The sequence below is a fragment of the Pseudophryne corroboree genome, chromosome 1 (assembly GCF_028390025.1).
Source record: "Pseudophryne corroboree isolate aPseCor3 chromosome 1, aPseCor3.hap2, whole genome shotgun sequence".
Taxonomy (NCBI): Eukaryota; Metazoa; Chordata; class Amphibia; order Anura; family Myobatrachidae; genus Pseudophryne; species Pseudophryne corroboree.
The window spans coordinates 976,188,988-976,207,696 of NC_086444.1; the positions used below are offsets into that span (position 1 = coordinate 976,188,988).

Below are 18,709 nucleotides of genomic sequence, written 5' to 3' on the forward strand. Positions count from 1 at the left end.
CATACACATATATACACTGTGCCGGTATACACAAATATACTGTGCCACCATACATACACACATACACTATGCCACCATACACATACATACACTATGCCCCCATACACTCATATACTGTGCCACCATACACTCACACATACACTATGCCACCATACACATATATACACTGTGCCCGTATACACAAATATACTGTGCCACCATACATACACGCATACACTATGCCACCATACACATACACACACTATGCCCCCATACACTCATATACTGTGCCACCATACACTCACACATACACTATGCCACCATACACATATATATGTGACACCCCATCAGAGTTGCCACGGACATTTAACTTATTTCTGCACCCTTTTTCCCCCTCTACAAAATACAGCCTGGCTAAATACTTTGAGACTTCAGCAAGGAAAGGGTTAAGAACATTTTCTATGCTATAGCTGTCATGCGCTTGGACAGTTAACAGCCGTGTGCCGAGTCTGTTGGCAGTTGGGCGGTGGCCATCTTAGGAGGATGGGCAGAGTGAAACAGGACCTAGGAGCAGAAGGTGCTGAGCTGATTTGGTGGTGTACATGGTGACCAAAGGAGACTCCTTACCTGATCTTCAATAAATCAGAGTCCAGCAGCTGACAAAGAGAGTGTCTATGGAGTGGTGAGCAGACTACGTCAGCCCTGAGGCAAAATAGCCACTTCTAGTGAGATCCAGGAGCCCCATTGCAGACTATACATTCTCACACTCCCTGTCACAGACTCCCTGGTATACAAGAGATCACAGTTTTATACAGTAAATTAGCCAGTTTCTATAGTAATAACACCCTTTATGAGACTGATAAGAGCCATCAAATAGCAGTAAGCACCTCTGTGCAGAAGCAGACAGTCATGTGCCGCAGTTTTCTCAGCACACAGCCAGAACTTTGTAGCGCAGTAAGGAACAATACTGCCTTAGTTACACAGACAGCTTAAAGGATTCAGGACTCAATATCACAGGGGCCTGCAGCTGATGTACTGCTCCCAGTCAGACAGTGTAAATGTAACAATTGAGTACAGTAACCTTTTTGGAGTACAGGTCAGTAACCCTGTTTCACCACCTATTCATTGCAAGCCCTTCCAGATATAGAGAGACTGCTCATAACAGGGACAGAGACACCTTAGCTGCCTATATTGCATTTAAGGATGAGTCAGGATTAAGTGGCACAGTTGTAAACCTACTTATTGCCTGACACAGCCATGTGGATATCGCAGAGAGCCTCCTTTAAGAAAATAGCAACTACAGTACAATCAGTTAATATTACATCCAGACTAGCAAAATAGACTCACAGTTGCCTAAAAATAGTGTGCTGCATCATTGATAAAGCTAAATATTTATCTTATATAAAACCCTTTATGAGGTCTAAGAACACTGTACGTTATTCACGTATGGAGTACCGTAAGGGTACGCTCGTTGCGTAGCAATCGCTAAGCCGTAGTCGAGACGCTCAAGCGTCACGTTCGCTCACGGCCAAGAGATCACAGGCAGGCACGCTATTGGCTGCCGTCTAACGTAATGATTCGCTATAGCGTAGCGGACGCTCGGGACCACGAGGAGATCACCAGCGGCGCTGACGCTCACAATGTTAAACCTTTATATCTAAACCATAAACAATGTAATATGCTGTAAAGCCTTAGTGTAGAGATAGGGTGTAGATGCAACCTAGTGTAACCTTATTAACTTAAAAGCTGTTTGAGCGTCACCGACACTCTGTGAATACTTAACACTACAAGAAATACACAGATACCTGGGCTTAGGGTCCAACGCCTAATATATATATATATTATGAATGATATACTTGCAAAAAGAATTAACACAATACAAGTCATACACTACAATATAACATAGACTACCTAACCAGATAACTACACAGGAAATACAATACACTACAATTATGTTTTAAGGGAAAATAAGAGAGAAAGAGGAGAAGAGAGAGAAATAGAGAGAAATGGCTCACAATAACAGTAAGAACAATATGATTGCGGAGAAACACTTACGCACAAGGGGAACGATCGCATGCGCCTCTGGACATCCAGCTCCCGATTTTCAGCAATGATAACCGTTGAAGAGTGAGCTGGATGTGATCGGCTTGTCTATTTATGCCCCACACACAATACAATTCAATGGTCCCTACAATCTCATTGTTCATTGGACACAGGAATTCGGCTTCGCATTATAACAAAAGGTCATAGGTTGATTCATACAGGTGGGCTGTGACGATTTCCAACAGCTCAGGTGGGTGGGATACTGGGTTTCCCGCCGCATGGCTAAGTAAGAGCAAATAATAGTAAATGGACATAAACTTCTTATGTCCATAACTATTCGCACGAGCGATTAATCCGCTCCAAACCAACACCGCAATATTGCTAATTAAATACTCTTCCGATGGGTACTAAACACCACTGTATGACTCCTGTTAGACCCTTCGTACAATACAAAGAGGGATCCCTCTGTCCAGGAACATGCTATATTAACTAAACTTTCAGAATCTATCAAAGAGACCATGATCTACAAAATACATTATATAGTTAAAATATGTAACGATTGAGTCGCACGCTACGATCACATAAACTCTACCGTAAATACGCATACCGTGCGCCTGCGGGTGCCCGCGACTGTGAGTATGCGCACGCACGGGAGAGCGTACGCATGCGCAGCGCGGACGTGTATGAGGTGCAAATATGGCAGTGTGTATAGAGATATTTTTCTGACTTTGACAGTCCACCCTTTGGCAGTCAACAATAACTGCCACCTTCTAAAACATTTCAAAAAGAGAAAAATATATGTCAGGGGTTAATACATTTCCATGGTTGGGTAAGGGAGGAGAGTGGAGAAGGTGTGAAGAGGGTATGACCTAGTGAGATAGTAGAAGCATGTGTGTATGAATCCATGTTTGGGGGGGTCATGTATCATCGTGCCGTACGTGTTGTACATCAAGCTTCGAGGCATTGCGAAGTATACATTTGAATTCCTTCTTATCCCGTGGTACGGGTCTGTGGATGGGCTGTCAAACTTTACCGAGCTCTTTTCGGCTTTTGGTTGTAACAAAATGGGGGAGCACATTTTAGTTGATGATACATGAATGGGGGAATATGTGATTGCTGATATCTGTGCCTGTATTCCCTATACTATGTGTGTAATTACCTGAAGGTTGTAGAGATGAAGAAAAGACATAATTACGGTAAATGCAGTGGTATTCTATGTCAGGTAAATGAACATTTGTCGGTTGAAGTCTTGTTCGGTGTCTGTTGAATGCAGTCTTCTTTGCGCTTTTGCCCAAAAGGTGCGAGCAAAAGCTTTGTCAATGTCCATAGATTTACAAAAGTGTTGGGCTAGCGTAATTTTAAAATTTCTAGGGAAACTGGGGATCTATGGCAAAGTTCATCAAAAATCTGTGTATCAGGTTGTCAAAGCTTCTTCTTTAATCCATCTGTTGTCTGTATATCGGCTCATCAAATTCCTCGTCCAAGTGGGTCTTTTTACCTTGGAGGAAACGGAAAAACAGGTGAAAGAAACGGACCGTAGAAATCGCATTTTCATCACATCATTGTTTCTACATTTGGGTCATAAATCAAATCCATTGGAATTACAGTTTCCTCACTCCTCAGACTCATTACCCTAGTACGACGATTGCACTTCATTAAAGCCTGACCGCATCTAAATATCAAACCAATTGATATGACAACACCTAAGATACATAGAAGAAACTTCCCAACATCCATTATGACTCCTTGAGCCCAGTCTCCTAAACCAGAGAACCAATTTCGTGGGTTCAACAATGACACCCAACCAGTCAGCTCATTACCTACAGCAGCGAGAGTGAGATTGTGTCTCCTGCGAAATTCCCACTTCAGTTGGAGAATATCGTCCATCTTTTGGTCTATGACCTCGACCGGGTCCTCGGTGCTATTCGTAATATATGTGCAACATTTCACGCCGTATTGTGTTGCCAGTGTGACACAATATCCGCCTGTTACTGCTGTGAGGTAATTAAGAACCATTCTATGCTGTACCAGTTCTGTTTTATAAGCTTGAAGTTCTCTTCCAGTATACCTAAATGTGTCATCATACATTTCAGTGATATTATCTAACAAATTTGCAAGCGCAGATATGTATTTATAATTCAACACTCCTCTGGCGGTGCGAGTGATGTCTAACGCGATTAGAAACTGAATCCCGGTGGATTCATGGATCATGTCAGAGGCCGGATGCTCTGTTCTTTCTATCAGGTGCCGTTTAACTACGTGCTCGTAATGGGTGTGAGTATAAGGAGTTTGGGCAACACGGTGTATGTCTTTCATTTTGTCATGTGATACAGTCATTACTTCAGGCAGTACTTTTCCAATATAACACAATCCTTCAGAGTTTGGGGCAAGCCACTTATACGCCTTTCTCCCGCATATGAAATATGCATCATCGGGGAGAACATATGGGACGGAGTAGGACATAACCATATTACACACCTTCCATGTGAAATCTCCTAACCCTAATTCTTCCATCTGCTTAGTACACGTATCAGGTTGTACGATATGTGCACAGTATCCTGGTGATACCTCTCCAACTCTCGTAATCCTATTTCCTAAGGTATACCTATATCGGAAAGATTTTCCTCTACTGGCTATGTGGCGTATAAGCTCTGTATCTGTAGGCATTCTATCTGCTCTATGCGAAAAGGTCATGGTTTGGTTACTCCATGATACTTCCCAATTTCCTGGCTTTCGGGGATTGGAGATGTTAAAACATAATAGGGACCTATCCACATGGTATTGGTGGAGCTTCAAACTAGGAGGGCTGGAGATATTAAACCTCCTGTCCACCGGTCTCCCACCACTTAACTCAAGTACCTCCCCTAACGTTAAAGGAAATGGTACTAGCCCTGATTTGCTATGACCTTGAGGTACTTGAGAGCATACCCAACAATCTGTTTTATTTAACACACTACCCACTAAGGAGTGATAGTCACTCAATGGATGCCGGTCCATATGGATATTAAAACTGGATTGGCATTTCTTAATGCACCCATCCTCCACTACGTTGTCACAGAGCCTACAGATACAGTTTTCTTCAGCTAACAATCCTTCACAATTCCTTCTATTGTCAATGCTATCGGATCGTTTTCTGATACTCGCCTTTACTTGTTGGTTAAGTTGTTCTTGGAAAATTACGCCTCCATCTTTATCATCAGAACCCATTCCAGAACCTCTCTCGACCTCCATGGTACTCTCGCCGGAACAGACTGCTCTGGTCAACATCATGGTCAACAGGAAAATCCGGATCACAGTCTCTTGGGGCAAGTCCATCTTGTAGGAGGAAACGGAGAAGAATGAGAAGGGGGAAAAAATAATTTGAGGGAGAGGGGATGGGAAGTTGGAGAAAAACAATAAAAGGGAACAGGGGATCGACAACTGCTTTTGGTCTTGTGATTTTCAATGCTCAGGTGCCGCCTCAATCCTCCTGGAACAGACACTCCAGTGATACAACCTCTACCATCTGTTCCTTATCACGGGACCTCTCTGGATCAGCAACCTTCTTACAGTGGGACGAATGAACCCAAGTCTCTCTCTCAGCAACCTTCAATGCTGTAGTGCTAGTCAATAAGACCTGGTATGGTCCTTCCCATCTGTCAATAAGGCAACCTGAGCGTAGAAAATTCCGTATCATTACATAATCCCCAGGTTCAATGTCATGACAATTACTATCTGGTAAATCAGGAATCACCAACTTCAGATTATCATTTTGATTCCTTAACTGTTTACTCATGTTAATCAAGTATTTTACAGTCACTTCATTGTTACACTTCAAATCATCCTGAGGGTTAATCATAACATGCGGTTGTCGACCAAACAAGATTTCAAAGGGAGACAGATTAAGAGGGGACCTGGGAGTGGTTCTGATGCTGTACAGTACAATGGGTAAAGCTTCTGGCCATGTCAATCCTGTCTCTGCCATCACTTTACTCAGTTTATTTTTAATAGTGCTGTTCACTCTTTCCACTTTCGCACTCGCCTGTGGACGGTATGGAGTGTGCAGCTTGCTATCAATTCCCATCAACTTACACATTCCTTGAAAGACATCACCTGTAAAATGGGTACCCCTATCGCTCTCAATTATTCTAGGGATACCGTATCTACATACAAATTCCTGCACAATTTTCTTAGCAGTAAACATAGCGGTATTTGTGGCCGCCGGAAATGCATCGACCCAATTTGAGAAAACATCTATACAAACAAGTACATATTTCAAATTTCGACAAGGGGGTAATTGAATAAAGTCAATCTGTATTACCTGGAAAGGGCCGCCGGCAGGTGGGATATGAGATGGTTCTGTAGGTATTGCCTTTCCGATGTTCTTTCTCAAACAGGTAAGGCATGACATTGCTCTTTTACTCGCATGAGATGAAAATCCTGGGGCACACCAATATGCTCTTACCAACTTGCACATCCCCTCCTTGCCCAGATGAGTCAGCCCGTGAGCTGCCTCAGCTAAACATGGAAGGTATGCTCTGGGGGCCACTGGTTTACCGTGTCCATCCGTCCAGAGTCCTGAGGACTCCTGGCCATATCCTTTTGCCTTCCAGACTGCCTTTTCCTGTGTGGAACACAAATTTTGCATCTCACACAACTTCTGTGTGTTGATGGTATTAAATACCATCAGTTGTGTGGTGTCTGTCTGTCTGGGGGTACCAGCTGCTAACTTAGCAGCTTCGTCTGCTCGGCTGTTACCAAGTGATACTGGGTCTTGGCTATATGTGTGTGCTTTGCATTTGATAACAGCCACTCTGTCGGGTTCCTGTATCGCTGTTAGAAGCCTTTTTATGTGAGCTGCATGCGCTACCGGTGTACCAGCTGCTGTCATGAAGTTTCTGAGGCGCCATAGGGCTCCGAAATCATGGACTACCCCGAATGCGTATCTAGAGTCGGTGTAGATATTGGCTGATTTGCCCTTAGCCAATTCACATGCTCTGGTTAGGGCGACCAGTTCAGCAACCTGGGCTGAGTGAGGTGGGCCTAGCGGTTCCGCTTCTATGGTGCCTTGGTCATCTACGACTGCGTATCCAGTACACAAGTCTCCCGAGTCTGACTGTCTATGACAACTACCGTCCGTGTAGAAAGTTAGATCTACATCTTCCAGTGGGTTGTCACTGATGTCAGGCCTTGCGGTAAAATTTTGGGTCAAATATTCCATACAATCATGTGTGTCCTCCTTTGTGTTAAATTCTCCTTCCCCACCACTCTCATCCTCCACCCTTTGTGCCTGTCCAGGCACACCTGGGAGATACGTTGCAGGATTTAATGCACTGCATCTCTTTATGGTGATGTTTACGGGGGCCATTAGTGCCAATTCCCATCTTGTAAACCGCGCTGATGAGACGTGCCTGGTTTGGGCAGAATTTAGCAAGGCTGACACTGCATGTGGTGTATGAATTGTGAGGTTGTGACCTAGCACTACATCTTCGCTTTTCGTTACTAGCAATGCTATCGCAGCAACGCTTCGCAAGCATGTGGGGAGGGATCGCGCTACCGTGTCTAGCTGAGCGCTGTAATATGCTACTGGCCTGCTGGCATCACCGTGCTTTTGGGTTAGTACGCCTGCCGCGCAACCAGCACTTTCTGTTCCGTACAGCTCAAAGGGTTTCCCATAGTCTGGCATACCTAATGCTGGTGCCTGCGTTAGGCACTGTTTAAGTCTCTCAAATGCCGTCTCAGACTCGTCTGTATGCGAAATCCGATCAGGTTTGTTTGAGGAGACCATCTCCTGCAAAGGTAACGCTAGAATGGAAAATCCTGGGATCCAGTTACGGCAATACCCACACATTCCTAAAAACGTTCTGATCTGTTGCTGGGTTTGTGGCAGAGTCATGTCTCTAATTGCTTGAATTCTATCAGCGGTCAGGTGTCTCAGTCCTTGTGTTAGACAGTGTTCCAAATATTTTACCTTAGTTTGGCATAATTGCAACTTGTCTTTGGAAACCTTGTGTCCTGTGTCTGAAAGATGAAACAGGAGCTGTTTCGTATCCTTCAGGGATGCTTCCAATGAATCAGAACACAGTAGTAGATCATCCACGTACTGTATTAATACTGATCCACTCTCTGGTTGGAAAGACTGTAAACAATCATGCAAAGCCTGGGAAAATATACTTGGACTATCTATGAATCCTTGTGGTAATCGAGTCCATGTGTATTGGACTCCTCTGTATGTAAATGCAAACAAATATTGGCTGTCAGGGTGCAGAGGTACCGAAAAGAAAGCGGAGCAGAGGTCAATAACAGTGAAAAATTTCGCAGTGGGAGGGATTTGCATTAGGATGACAGCTGGATTTGGCACTACGGGGAACTGACTCTCAACTATTTTGTTAATCCCCCTTAAATCCTGCACTAGCCGGTAACCCCTCCCCCCACTCTTTTTCACAGGGAAGATGGGACTATTGGCAGTGCTGGACGTTCTTACCAGAATGCCCTGTTGTAGCAAGCGCTCTATTACTGGGTACACTCCTAACTCCACCTCTGGCTTCAGAGGGTACTGTGGGATTTTTGGAGCTATCCTACCATCTTTTACTTGTACAACTACCGGAGCTACGTTTGCCATTAATCCAGTGTCCTGTCCATCTTTAGTCCAAAGTGACTCTGGTATCTGAGATGTCATTTCTTCTACTTGGGAGGGAGTCCTATTTGTCATAATGGTATGTGACATTAATTTTGATGGGGAGTCTAACATGTCTCGCACTTCCTGAGCGTGATTCTCAGGTATGTCCAAGAATACACCTTCAGGAGTACAATAAATGACGCACCCCATTTTACACAGTAAGTCTCTTCCCAGGAGATTAGTCGGTGCCGATGCAGCCAGCAAAAAGGAATGCTTGGTATGTAAAGGCCCTATTGTAATCTCGGCTGGTTTGCTAACAGGGTAATGCTGGACTACTCCTGTTACTCCCATGGCTGGAATTGTCCTACCAGTGGTTCTCATGCCCACTGTCGAATTTATCACTGATTTGGCCGCCCCCGTATCTACAAGAAAGTTTAATGATTTACCAGCTACATTAATTGCAACTTCGGGTTCACTTCCAAGGCTTGCAATCAATTTTACTGGCTGCAGATTACAGGTATGGCCACACCCCTATTGGGTATGGTGACCTCCCTGAATCCCGCTGGCAGCAACTACTTGTGAGGGAGTTAGCTGGGAACTACCAGAGGCGTGCCAGTCTCTGTTTGGGGGGTATCTTTTTGTTTCCCCTGTATGTGGCTCATAACTCCGTCTCTGTGGACCCTGATCCCAATGTCGTGTGTCGTGTCGTTGTCTAGGGGGTTGATAAGATTTTGGTACATTTCTCGATCTACAGTCTCGTGCAAAGTGTCCCTGTTTGTGACAAAAATAACATGTTACCACATTTGACTTACCCACAGGGTTTGGTGATATTAACACAGGCTGTTTTGTGGTCAGGGCCTGTATACTTACTGACATTAACTTATCACCTTGTGACTCCCTGTGTCTGGTGATATTCCGGTCGTGATCAATAGCAGCCTCTCTCAAAGTAGCCACAGACAGACCTCGCCAACATGGTTGTGTGGTCTGTACCCTAGTCTTTAATGACTCTTTTAAACCATCCATCAGTACCGATACTGCTACTTCTCGATGGTTTATGTTTGTTTTAATGTCCTCTATGCCTGTGTATTTTGCCATCTCTGATAATGCTCTGTGAAAATACTCTGCAGCTGTTTCTGACTCCTTTTGTTTAATGGAGAATATCTTGTTCCATTTAACTACCGCTGGGAAATACTCCTTTAACTGTAAACTTATTCTTTTTACATTATCTTTGTTGTACACATCTGTAAGAGGTACATCCTGATCTAATCCACAGTCAACTAAAAATTGAGCTGCGTCGACATTGGAGGGTAAACAAGCTCTTAGCAGTACTTGCCAATCTTTATTATTGGGCTCTAAAGTGTTTCCTAGGTCTCTGATGTATTTTTGGCTAGCAACTAAATCTTTTCTAGGGTCAGGGAATTCAGACACTATGGTCCTTAATTCCATTCGGGTAAACGGGCTATACATGGCGATATTCCTAACAGGAGTGACTCCTGAAGTGTCCGTTTTCCCATTTGGCACTACTATTACCTTAACAGGATTAATTCTAACAACATCATTCTGTGTAGATTCTGCAGTTTGTGGTGAAATAGTTTCAGCATAGTGTATGGTGCCGTACTTACCCGTTGATACGACCTCACCTGTCCCTCCGCTAGGGGGCTTTGTTACTAATCTTATGGGTTGGGCCGTGCCTACTGTTGTTTCTGATATGGTGGCTGCTAGAGAGAGCGCTGATATTGTTGCCGATTCGTCCTCTTGATCACACTCCTGGGGAAAGTTCAAAACAGGGTACAACTTGCACGGGTTAATACTTGCATTGGTTAATTGGTTAACATTATCTTTAACATTTACACAGTTGCTAAGTGTTTGTTTGTTACACCTTAGTGCGTCATTCTCCGCAACCAATTTCTCTCCTGATATGTATGGTGGCGGTGGGGCCGTGGCTATCAGTTTCCTGATCGAGCCAGATCCCGCCGCCTGAGCCAATCCTCTCTGTATGTCACCCTCCTGTTGCCACAACTGCAAATAATCATAATGCTTGATTCGTCTCTTTGCTGATTTAATGAGACATATCCTTCTCCTTAAATTCGTTAACACTTCTGTGCTGAAGCTACCTACTCTTGGGAATTTCTCCCCGTCATGTACTGTCATTCTCTCCCATTCATCACATAAAGCTTCTGTGTGACTTCCGTACTTTTCACACATTACGTACCTTGCCGACCCGACTGGTCGGTTTATAGAATCAACCCGAACCGAGGTTGATCGCCCCCTTCCTGAACAACTGGCCCCCATAATTTGCAGGTGTTACGGAACCTTACAAAAAACCAAGATATTCACGATAGGTTGACGGTGAAGTTTACCGAGCACCTCACTCACTCGCCCACGCCGACCAATACGACCTGATCACACTGATATAGTGCTGGCGTACTCGACCCAGGGCCCCTATTAACCTTTGTTTACTGGAACATGTGAGTGTGATCCGCAGAGCATTAACCCTTTCCAGTAAAGGTGTGGTTGTCAGATAGTTCCTGAGTGACCAGCGAACTTCCCTTTTTGAAAAAATAAAAAATTACACAAATCACGTTAGAATGTACAAATAGCGTTTATGACCTTCGTACACAAATAGTACCGGTCAGGTTTACTAATGCACACAATTACGTGCGGTACAATCGTTCAGCACATAAGCAACTAATCTTATGTACGGAGCGACCAGCGGAATCGAAAATTGCGGCTGCGAATTCCTTCAGCAAGAGCTTGTATGGCCTATATGGGTGTTGCACCAACCCTTTTTTTTGGTGTTGTGCCTGTGGACTCTATAGCGGACTTCCTTGTCTGCTGTACCTAGACCTCCTGGTCTGTTATGACCTCCTGGTCTGCTACAGTATGACCTCCTGGTCTGCTATACTCTAATGCTCAAATTTTATGTTTAACCAAGGATGCCTCCCTAGCCACCGTGCATGTCACTTACACGTATGTACCTCACGAGAACTCGATGATTTCTTTTGGTTCAATCCTCAAAATTGTAAAAACAAACACTCACTCACCACATATACACTTTTGTTTCTATTTCTATTTCTGCGCAGAAATTTCTCTTTAGACCAGATGTGTTACAAATTAGGAGAAGGATCTATTAATTTAAATTTCGAATTTTTAAAATAGATTTGCGCTACTTATCGCCTGTTGCGCTATTTATCGCTTGTTGCGCTATTTATCGCCTGTTGCGCTATTTAAAAATCAACACTATCGTGTGACTTGAGTTACGTGGGCGTACCCAGACGCTCCGTTGCGTAATTTACGCTGCGTGCGTCGGCCCTTTGCGTACGCGAGTCTCTCCCTTTGTTAGAGACACGTGTACACCAGTCTTTGTCCACCGTAACAAAACTAACACGTTTATCAATGTAGATGATCCTCGACCATCTACCGCACACCACACCAATCTCTCCTTTTACCTTTAGGTAGAGCTGTGTGTATTTCTATACCTTAACTGTATTACCTTTACTTTTTAACTATGAAATAGTGGCAAATCTCTCTTAGTACGTTTATCAATTATACAATGGCAAACAGGAGAGTGATATATGAAAATACACGAATGAAAAGAAATGCAGATATGCGTGCGTGTGTACGCAAGACAGAAATAAACAGTTTTAAAAAGACACTATCGTTTTGTTCTTACCTCCGGTCCCGGATTCCTTCAGCACCCTTTACTAAGTGAAGCAGACGCTTATCCAAACAGCACTACGAGGAATATGACCTCCCGCCCTTTGCTGCTGGATAATGTCTGCTGAAATTACCTAGTGCAGATATGTGAAGGACGGGCGAGCCGCCAATTGATAAAGCTAAATATTTATCTTATATAAAACCCTTTATGAGGTCTAAGAACACTGTACGTTATTCACGTATGGAGTACCGTAAGGGTACGCTCGTTGCGTAGCAATCGCTAAGCCGTAGTCGAGACGCTCAAGCGTCACGTTCGCTCACGGCCAAGAGATCACAGGCAGGCACGCTATTGGCTGCCGTCTAACGTAATGATTCGCTATAGCGTAGCGGACGCTCGGGACCACGAGGAGATCACCAGCGGCGCTGACGCTCACAATGTTAAACCTTTATATCTAAACCATAAACAATGTAATATGCTGTAAAGCCTTAGTGTAGAGATAGGGTGTAGATGCAACCTAGTGTAACCTTATTAACCTAAAAGCTGTTTGAGCGTCACCGACGCTCTGTGAATACTTAACACTACAAGAAATACACAGATACCTGGGCTTAGGGTCCAACGCCTAATATATATATATATTATGAATGATATACTTGCAAAAAGAATTAACACAATACAAGTCATACACTACAATATAACATAGACTACCTAACCAGATAACTACACAGGAAATACAATACACTACAATTATGTTTTAAGGGAAAATAAGAGAGAAAGAGGAGAAGAGAGAGAAATAGAGAGAAATGGCTCACAATAACAGTAAGAACAATATGATTGCGGAGAAACACTTACGCACAAGGGGAACGATCGCATGCGCCTCTGGACATCCAGCTCCCGATTTTCAGCAATGATAACCGTTGAAGAGTGAGCTGGATGTGATCGGCTTGTCTATTTATGCCCCACACACAATACAATTCAATGGTCCCTACAATCTCATTGTTCATTGGACACAGGAATTCGGCTTCGCATTATAACAAAAGGTCATAGGTTGATTCATACAGGTGGGCTGTGACGATTTCCAACTGCTCAGGTGGGTGGGATACTGGGTTTCCCGCCGCATGGCTAAGTAAGAGCAAATAATAGTAAATGGACATAAACTTCTTATGTCCATAACTATTCACACGAGCGATTAATCCGCTCCAAACCAACACCGGAATATTGCTAATTAAATACTCTTCCGATGGGTACTAAACACCACTGTATGACTCCTGTTAGACCCTTCGTACAATACAAAGAGGGATCCCTCTGTCCAGGAACATGCTATATTAACTAAACTTTCAGAATCTATCAAAGAGACCATGATCTACAAAATACATTATATAGTTAAAATATGTAACGATTGAGTCGCACGCTACGATCACATAAACTCTACCGTAAATACGCATACCGTGCGCCTGCGGGTGCCCGCGACTGTGAGTATGCGCACGCACGGGAGAGCGTACGCATGCGCAGCGCGGACGTGTATGAGGTGCAAATATGGCAGTGTGTATAGAGATATTTTTCTGACTTTGACATCATATTAGAAGTTGCAAAACTGCCCGGTTGGACAGAACCTGCTACACTTCATTTGTTGTAATCCATCCATTGCTACCTTCATCCAAGACTTGTATTAACTATTCTCAGGATATAACTTTCCTAGAAAGGTGCACTATACTCAATGTAGCTAGCTACAAAACTAAAGGTTTTTATGGGACCCCAATTATAAGAGTATTTTCAGGTGATTGCTTAAAACTGTATATTAGTGTGTACGGATTGTCAAATGTGGATATTGTTTCTTGTGCTTTATTGTTCTTTGCATGAAAATGGTATGTGACTAGCATAGACATTGAGGTTAATCTAAATTGCCATTATATGAGATAATCTCAAATTTCTACAGCTGAGAAAAACTTATAGCCGTGTTTCAGTAGAATAAAAATTCATATAGAGAAATTGTGTAATCAATGCCTGTGTGCAATATATCCTGAACTATATTGTAAGTTGCTGGTGAAACTTATTCCTGTTAGAAGCTACAGACACTAGGTCCAGGTGAGGAACACCAGAAAAGATATAGTAACACATTAAACCAGAGGGTTAGACTTCCTAATACTTACCTGTAAATTGTTGACTTCAGTGATACCTACTTTAGGGTGTCACATTTGGCGTCGTACGAACAGGATACGAACATGTCTTCTGATGATCAAGCAGCGGGGGATTTGTCAAATACTCACCCAACCATGGCCAGCATAAATCCAATCATCTTGCCGTATTACTTTGGGGCTCCATGGATTCCAACATATAGCGGAGATGTTCGAGGTTCTGAAGAGAACACATGGACTGAATTTAGGAACAAAATGAAGTAATTGTTCCGTTTATACCAATTGAGCAAACAACAGCAAGTGGAGATTCTTATAGGGCAGCTAAAAGGCACAGCCCTAAGAGAGGTGACTTCATGGCCAGAGGAAAAAAGAGAAACCTTAGGCCTCATCTTGAACCGACTAGCTGCCACATTTGAAACAAGACCGTTATCTGAACTTAAGGTGGCTTTTTACACGAAAAAGCAGCGGCCAAGAGAAACACTGCGTGACTTTGCACTCAATCTTCAGGAGGCACTTCGAGCATTACAGGTCATAGATCTAACAGAAATTCGGCCAACAGATGAAATATTTATTAATAAATTTATAGAGGGATCCCATGGTGAGATAGTGAAGTCGCATTTACGCCTCCTTCAGCTACAGTTATCAAATAGCTCATTTTTGGTCTTCAAAGAAGCTGCCATTAAAGTGGTAGGGACGTTACAGATGCAAGAAATGTCCTGCCCTGAGATGTTGGGAATCCAAGAAGAAAAATACCCTCCAGAGATCACAAATCTGAAATTGGATCTGCACTCACCTAAAGAAGTTGTTGCACAGGGTGATCAGGTGCCAAGGACCGATCTATTAAGTACTATAGGAGTGCAAGTCGCTGAGCTGACCCATGGGATAAATTAAATGACACAGCAATTGCGGAATTTCATGCAGCAACATGAAAAGTGCAGAGGAGAGACAAACTGGAGCATCGATGAAAGACAGCCCAGAGATGTGGACCTTCATGTTGTAGACCAGAATCAAACTGAAGTGGTCACAACACCAGCTACAGAGCCTGTAGTCAGTGCAAGAAAAGTTAAGGGGAAAGTCGTTTGGTTTAACGTGTGGTTTGGCTATGGCTTTATAAATTGTCCTAACACCAAGAAAGATGTGTTTGTACATTATACGGACATAAAGAAGAACAACCCCCGGACTTATTTCCGAAGTCTGGAGAGAGGAGAAACGGTTGAGTTTGATGTTGTCAATGGAGAAAAAGGTCCGCAGGCAGCTAATGTAACTGGTCCTGGTGGTGCTCCAGTGCAAGGCAGTAGAGATGCATCAAATCGCAAGCATTATTGTCACAGAGGTGCTCCATGTGATTATCAGCAAAGCTGCCAATACAGTGAAGGTGGAGAGGAGAGCAAAGAAGGGGATAATGTGGCAGAAAGTGCATATCCACCACAGCCTGATGGGACATGTTGCTACCCACTATATGAGCAAATGGCGGAGGAGAGAGTTGACACTGTGCAGCAGAGCTTGCAAGACATAATCCGACCACAGCTGCCTCCAGATCCAGCATGTTTAGGTGAGGCCAGAGTCAAGGACATCAGTTCCAGTACGGCCTGCCTTGATCAGGCAGATTCAGGTGTAGCCGACCGGGGAGAAGTCACAGAGAAAGTGATCTACATGGCTGCAGCAGAAGCCTTGGAAGTTTCCTCTAAACCCATTGCACCAAATTCCGTTAGGTCAATGTCTGAACCTCATATTCCTGCAAAACCCTCTAATAAAACAAAAGAGGCTGTAACATGGCTTTTCCCAGAGTGGCATTGCGAAGACTGTGAATACACCACAATAAGAGGTGAAGAGTTTGTCTCAATTTTGCAACAGTCATCAAGAAGATCAGGAAAGAGGCCCAAAGGGATTTCTTCCCATTAGATACTGGCAAAAGAAAATGTAAAAGTGATTATATAACAAACATATCAGTTTATACAATAGTTTTGGAAAAAGTAAGTGTTAGAAGTGTTTAATGTTACTGTTGCTATATGGCAAACTGACTGTGTTAACGTTTATGGTAAATTTCTAAAACTTGAAGTGAAGTCTTGAAAGTTAAAACAGAACGTCTTCTAATGTTATTTATGTTAAATATAGTGTAATGTAAAGACTGTATTTGAATTTCACAACTGCAAGGTTGTTTGCTGATATGCGTGGGGACACGTATAATTCTAGCGGGTTGATATGTGACACCCCATCAGAGTTGCCACGGACATTTAACTTATTTCTGCGCCCTTTTTCCCCCTCTACAAAATACAGCGTGGCTAAATACTTTGAGACTTCAGCAAGGAAAGGGTTAAGAACATTTTCTATGCTATAGCTGTCATGCGCTTGGACAGTTAACAGCCGTGTGCCGAGTCTGTTGGCAGTTGGGCGGCGGCCATCTTAGGAGGATGGGCAGAGTGAAACAGGACCTAGGAGCAGAAGGTGCTGAGCTGATTTGGTGGTGTACATGGTGACCAAAGGAGACTCCTTACCTGATCTTCAATAAATCAGAGCCCAGCAGCTGACAAAGAGAGTGTCTATGGAGTGGTGAGCAGACTACGTCAGCCCTGAGGCAAAATAGCCACTTCTAGTGAGATCCAGGAGCCCCATTGCAGACTATACATTCTCACACTCCCTATCACAGACTCCCTGGTATACAAGAGATCACAGTTTTATACAGTAAATTAGCCAGTTTCTATAGTAATAACACCCTTTATGAGACTGATAAGAGCCATCAAATAGCAGTAAGCACCTCTGTGCAGAAGCAGACAGTCATGTGCCGCAGTTTTCTCAGCACACAGCCAGAACTTTGTAGCGCAGTAAGGAACAATACTGCCTTAGTTACACAGACAGCTTAAAGGATTCAGGACTCAATATCACAGGGGCCTGCAGCTGATGTACTGCTCCCAGTCAGACAGTGTAAATGTAACAATTGAGTACAGTAACCTTTTTGGAGTACAGGTCAGTAACCCTGTTTCACCACCTATTCATTGCAAGCCCTTCCAGATATAGAGAGACTGCTCATAACAGGGACAGAGACACCTTAGCTGCCTATATTGCATTTAAGGATGAGTCAGGATTAAGTGGCACAGTTGTAAACCTACTTATTGCCTGACACAGCCATGTGGATATCGCAGAGAGCCTCCTTTAAGAAAATAGCACCTACAGTACAATCAGTTAATATTACATCCAGACTAGCAAAATAGACTCACAGTTGCCTAAAAATAGTGTGCTGCATCATATTAGAAGTTGCAAAACTGCACGGCTGGACAGAACCTGCTACACTTCATTTGTTGTAATCCATCCATTGCTACCTTCATCCAAGACTTGTATTAACTATTCTCAGGATATAACTTTCCTAGAAAGGTGCACTATACTCAATGTAGCTAGCTACAAAACTAAAGGTTTTTTACGGGGCCCCAATTATAAGAGTATTTTCAGGTGATTGCTTAAAACTGTATATTAGTGTGTAAGGATTGTCAAATGTGGATATTGTTTCTTGTGCTTTATTGTTCTTTGCATGAAAATGGTATGTGACTAGCATAGACATTGAGGTTAATCTAAATTGCCATTATATGAGATAATCTCAAATTTCTACAGCTGAGAAAAACTTATAGCAGTGTTTCAGTAGAATAAAAATTCATATAGAGAAATTGTGTAATCAATGCCTGTGTGCAATATATCCTGAACTATATTGTAAGTTGCTGGTGAAACTTATTCCTGTTAGAAGCTACAGACACTAGGTCCAGGTGAGGAACACCAGAAAAGATATAGTAACACATTAAACCAGAGGGTTAGACTTCCTAATACTTACCTGTAAATTGTTGACTTCAGTGATACCTACTTTAGGGTGTCACATATACACTGTGCCCACATACTCTGTGCCACCATACACACACTGTGCCACCATCCACATACATACACTATGCCACCATATACACTGTGCTCTCATAAACACATCCACACACACACATACACTGTACCACCATACACACATACACAATGCCACCATACACACTCATGCACTATGCCACCATACACACTGTGCTCCCATACACGCATACACACACACATACACCGTGTCCCCATACACACATATACTGTGCCACCATACACACTGTGCCCCCATACACACACATACTGTGCCCAATACAGACATACACTGTGCCACCATACACACATATACTGTGCCACCATACACACACACTCATACACTATGCCACCATACACATACATACACTGTGCCACCATACACACTGTGCTCCCATACACACATCCACACACACATACACTGTG

General features: G+C 43.3%; 1 long non-coding RNA gene across 1 annotated transcript; it reads left to right on the plus strand.

Moving 5' to 3' along the window:
* Window positions 1-411: 411 nt before the first annotated feature.
* Window positions 412-18,066, plus strand: LOC134980234 (uncharacterized). Its single transcript, XR_010190363.1, has 2 exons — window positions 412-658; window positions 16,856-18,066. It is a non-coding gene; the product is annotated as an uncharacterized LOC134980234 (long non-coding RNA).
* The last annotated feature ends 643 nt before the right edge of the window (window positions 18,067-18,709 follow it).